Here is a 6,000-nt window from a genome sequence, read left to right on the forward strand (position 1 = left end):
AAATAAATTAATTAAGTAAGTAATTAAATAAAAAGAGTCTTCAAAAAAATTAACTGAAGTCAAACATAGACTCTCACAACAACACCAGCTCACACACTGGTGCTGATGGATTCCTAGAACATTTAACTAATGGGGGAAGCCTGTACTACAAGGGGCCCACTCTCCTGAAGATAATTATGTTTTTTTGTTTTTATTTTTTGTTGTGGGAGGGGAGTCCTCCCCTCCTCTCCACAGTTGAATAATAGTAATGATTTGGAGGGATATTTAATTGTATAACCCTTGTTCAAATAAGCATAAAGATGTGACAACCTGGGAATATTTTGATATGACAAAGTGTTGCACCAGGACATTGGGAATTTAATTGGATTATCCATTTCTATAGAATGGAGGTGAAAAAATATATTTTTCTTCCCATCTTCTAAATTTTTCTAGCTAAGCTATTAATCAAATTAACAGACACAGAGTAATAAGAGAAAATGTCTGAAGATTATTTTATGAATTCATATATGGCAGTGCCATAATAGAGACCCAAAGACAGAGTGTTCAGTTAAGGCTCATTCTGGAGTGAAGGAGAAAGGGGGTTTTGGTTTGGGACTTCAAAAGCCAGGAAAGCAATTCTCATACAGATGAAAAAGCAAATATTTGGTGAGTAAATGTTTCCTGGTTACTTTTAATAATAGAGCAGAGAAAGAACTTTGAAGAATTAGGTCATGTTGTTACAGAGTGGGGTTCTCCAAAACTTCCCAGAGCCTGTGGATTTGGGGGTGGGGAAAAGGGAACAGTTTTTAAGATGCCTTTGCATGACTATGACTAGTAGCTAGTGTCTTAGTTATGCAAATGGCTTTGGTTTTTCCAAGGCCCCAAGGAGATGGGAGGAGTTTTGATCATAGAATGGTGTGGAAAGAGCATACAGAGCCTGCGCAAGGTTATGTGAATGGTCAGAACTGGTTACCATGCCCACTGTGTCACAGGACATAGTCAGGGATTTAAAAATAGGTGGCAATCATTTTAGAGGAGGAGGAGAGGAGATCCACGTGGTTTGCAAGGAGGGCAGAGGAGAACTCCATGCTGCTTTGAAAGGGAGAATACCATGTGGCTTTGAAAGGGCAAAGCACATGTTTTCCTGGACTGCTATATGGAGGCTGATGACATTGTACCCCAGATCCTGAAGGGGACAGCTGACAGATAAGGTATGGGGAACTTCTGGGCATGTTTTTGACTTCTAGCCTTTTGGGGAGCAAAGGAAGTGCTGGGTCTCACGGGAGAACAAGGCTCTGAGCTGAAGTGCTCACTGCCCTCCCCAGGTTGGAATATTGTAAATAAAGACCTGTTTTCCTCAACTCTAGTTGTTGAGTTTTACACCTAGGGGTCACGTGAAAGAACCCCCTTTCTCTCTGTACCAGTTTTGGCGACCCCAGATGGGACTAATGGAACTTGTAGCCAGGTTTGCTCTGTAACAATGCGAGGTTCCTCCTTGCTCATCACACACTAGTTCATGTTAAACTATTATTATCTATGATTATATCTCTATTCCTGGAGTAGGTCCCCCACCTAAATTCCTTTAGGCCATTAAAGGTGAGGTTCAAAATTCTTCCTGAGTCTTTCTTTTCCTAATAACCAGCTTAAAAAAAAATCAATATCCCAAAAGGTGTATGTATGTCAGAGCGAACTCTGCTTTCTTTCAATAGTAAAAATGTCCTTTATCCAACGTGCTTTATCCATTTAAGATATAACCTTTAAAACTTTAGAAAAAGAAGATTTCTCTTCCTAAAATGATGTTTTAGTGTGTTGATGTAAGAAATGTTGAAACCTGTAGAGAATTTTTATTTTTTATTTTTTTTGAGCCAAACTGATGACATTGCCAGGAAGCAAGATATCAAATGCTTTGGAGAATCACACACGCGCACACACACACACACACACACACACACACACACACACACACATGCATACACACAGATATATTTTTTAAAGGTTTACTTTTTTTGCTTCAATTCTTTTTTCTTCTCTTGATGCAACTGACCTGTCTTTCTGTTTACTGTGTTCATATGGGCTGGTATTGGTGAGGGATATTCAATGTCATAACAATCTAAGTATTTTAGTCCTTGACTAAACTATTTATGCCAGATTGACTCCATTAATTTGTTGGCTTTTTACATATCATTTATGAATGTCACACTGTCACTTCTTAATCCAAAGTATACCATGTTGCATCACATTGTTTTGTCTTTTTTTAAAAGCATTTATCACTTTCAGAAAAGTTCATGTTTGTGTGATAACTTATTTCAACCCTCAGTACAAGTAAATGTGGGACTTCCAGCCAAGATGGAGACCTAGAAAGACACTCTGTGTCTCCCTCCATAATTAAGAAGGAATACAACTACCTCAAAACTAGAGACAACCAGAAGTTCCAGAAAATTGAGCTGCATGGAAGCCCAACAAACAAAGATGTAAAGAAGAAATATTCAGACAGGTAAGAGGGTGGAGTCTGGGCAGAGAGGAGACAGTGTAGTGGCCACAGTAGTAGTGGCAGTGGCAGGCCAGCAGAAAGTGCAGTCACATGTTTTAAGAAGTAGGGAGGGACACCTGGGGAGCGGTCCCTGCACCAGACCAGACACCAGAGCTCATGGCCCCAGTGCTGGGGAGAAACAGTCTCATTGCTTCTAACTGTGCAAACCAGTGGGGGTCAGGGCAGAGGAAGAAACTGTCAGTCTCTCAGCAGAGTCTGCTTGTTTAAAGGGCCCCCACCATCTTAGAATGGCCACAGACCCACCCACTTTGGGAACAATGGCCAGGCCAACAGGTAGAGAGGCACCAGTCCCATTCAGAAATAAGAGAAGTGCCTGGAAAAGGGATGAGTGCTGAGCAAGCAGCATTGTTCCCTCTTAGACCTCTCTCCCACATACAGTGCCAAGATGTGGTGAAACAGGTTGCCCATACTGATGAATAACTAAGGCTCTGCCCCTTACAACATAACAGGTGCAACAGCTCGACCTAAGACACAGAGGCAAACAAACACAGAAGCCTGTCAAGATGAGGAGACAGAGAAGTATGGCCCAAAAGAGGGAATGGATCAAGGTTCCAGTGGGAGAACTAAGCGACAATGAGATTGCCAACCTCACAGATGTGGAGATAGCCAGCCTAACAGATATGATGATAAAGATGTTCACAGGCTTGACAGATATGCTTAAGTATGGCAAATAAATAGGGAAGAAGTGAAGGCTATGCTAAATGAAATGAAGGAAAATCCACACAAAACCAATGGTGAAGGGGAGGAAACCGGGGTTCAAATCAATGATTTGGAACATAAGGAAGAAAAAAACAATCAACCAGTACAGAATGAGGAAACAAAAATTGAAAAAACAACGAGGAGAGTCTTAGGAACCTCTGGGACAACTTTAAATGTGCCAACATCTGAGTCATAGAGGTACCAGAAGAAGAAGAGGAAGAGCAAGAAATGGAAAACTTATGTAAAAAAATAATGAAGGAAAACTTTTCAAATTTGGTAAAGAAAATAGACATACAAGACCAAGAAGCACAGAGAGTCCCAAACAAGCTAGACTCAAAGAGGACGACACCAAGACACATCATAATTAAAATGTCAAAGTTTAAAGATAAAGAGAGAATCTTAAAAGCAGCAAGAGAAAAGCAGAGAGTTACCTACAAAGGGGTGCCCATGAGATTATCAGTTGATTGTTCAAAAGAAACTTTGCAGGCAAGAAGGGACTGCCAAGAAGTATTCAGAGTGATGCAAAGCAAGGACCTACAACCAAGATTACTCTATCCAGCAAAGCTATCATCTAGAATGGACAGGCAGATAAAGGGCTTCTCAGACAAGGTAAAGCTAAAGGCATTCATCATCTCCAAGCCATTATTATATGAAATGTTAAAGGGACTTATTTAAGAAAAAGAAGATCAAAACTATGAACATTAAAATAACAACAAATTCATAACAATTAACAACTGAATCTAAAAAAATAAAAACAAAATCTAATTAAGTAAACCAGAATAGGAACAGAATCATAGGTGTGGGGATCATTTGGAGGGTTATCAGCTGGGAGGGGAAAGGAGGAGAAATGGGGAAATGTTGCAGGGATTAAGAAGCATAATTGGTTGGTACAAAATAGACAGGGAAAAGTTAAGAATAATATAGGAAAGTATGAAACCAAAGAACTTATATACATGACCCATGGACATGAACTAAGCGGGGTGGGATTGCTGGAGTGAAGGGGGGTATTGGGCAAAGGGAAGCAAAGGGAAAAAATCAGGACTACTGTAACAACATAATCAATAAAATATACCTAAAAATAAAAGTAAATGTCATGAAAGCAAGAACTATATCTATCTTACTCAACACCATATGTCCAGTGTTGATGATCATGCCTGACACATTCAGAGTGGCCAGTATTTTTATTTATTGAGCCTCTAGTAATGGGCAATGGCAATAGCAGTGATTAAAATAAATTTGCCCAGTGATTGTATTTTATGCTGGTTGTGTTAGGTTTAATATATCAGAATTATGTAATATTCCATAGTACTTGTCCTCTGGATGTATATTTTCTTGTGAGTGAAGAAAAATGAACAGTCTGGGACAGTAGATAGCCTGGGTATAAACTACAAGATGATGTAGTGATACACATTTAATTTGAGGCTCTGAAGGTTTTGTATCAGAATAAAAGGGGAGGGTATGTAGATGTGTATAAGTGTGAAGATAAAATAGAAATACAAAGACTGAAAAATAATTTCATAAGCTTTCATAAATTAGGTGTATCTGTTAACCCCCATCTTTTCAGTATGTCATATGCAGAATTATTATATGGCAAATGGTAAAAATGAGAAGTTGTGAAGTATTCTACTTGAAGTATTCTATTTTACCACTAGTTTCTTGGAAATTCAGTGTATTGCTCCTCCAACAACTATACTAGAAAAATACAAACATCTGTCTGTTAAAAAAATACATAAAACTGTAAAACCAAATGCATTCCCATGTAACAGATGCTCCTGAAAACAAATAAAACAAGGAAAAAGCAGAATGATTGGTGTCATTAAAAACATTTGTCTGATTTTCTTTAGCTTGAGACCGATTTCTTTGGGACCCTGATTCATAGAATTGAGCTTATTCTCATGAGTGATTATATATTATTTTGATTATTATTGTGACTACTACCATGTGTGATGAATTTGGCCATCCCAACATAGTGTTAATTCCCATTGTTCTTACATAGTGAGACACATTGGAATCAATGGCAGTAGAACAACTGAAATTGGACAGAAAAGTCACCATAGATTTATGTTCCCTGGACTTTCCTAGTTTACTGCCAAAAGAAAACTGAAGTAGTTGTGGACTTCCCTGGTAAGTCACAAAAAAGCATGCAAAACAAATCTATGATTAGGTTTCCTTAATACTTGCCTCCAAGAAAAATATGTAAACTGGCATATATTCTACTAAGATAAGAATATATTATACAATTTTAAAATATTCTAAGTACTTTGAATTAAATTTATCAGTTTATTTTGTAACATACATTGTGTTTTGTTTTCTATACTTAAGAGAATATTTTTAATGATACTTGAATTTCTTTAAAATATTATCTAAAACTGGATAATATTCAAGTTTAGATTATGCATTTTACCATGTTCCTGTTATTTAAAATTTTTAAGTTACAGTCGCAAAATTATACCCATTATATTGTCTATACAATCAAATAAATAATATTAGAAATTATCTCCAAGTAACCTGTTTATCGCACTGCCAACATTAAAATTGTTTTATATTTGTTATTTGATTATTTTATTTTGTCTGTCTTGCCAAACAACTATTTGTTTTTTTCACATATAACTCACTTTTTTTTTTTAACATAACAGAGATAAATGATCAGGTATTGTGTTTAAGGGAGAGACTATATGGCAAGGCAGTTAAATAAATGAGGTGAAAGACCTAAGACAGGACTTAAGTAATTGGTTTGGTAGAACATAATGCTTCATTTCAAGGATTGCCTT

The sequence above is a fragment of the Furipterus horrens genome, unplaced genomic scaffold (genome assembly GCF_987537825.1).
Source record: "Furipterus horrens unplaced genomic scaffold, mFurHor1.1.pri manual_scaffold_12, whole genome shotgun sequence".
NCBI classification, from domain to species: Eukaryota; Metazoa; Chordata; class Mammalia; order Chiroptera; family Furipteridae; genus Furipterus; species Furipterus horrens.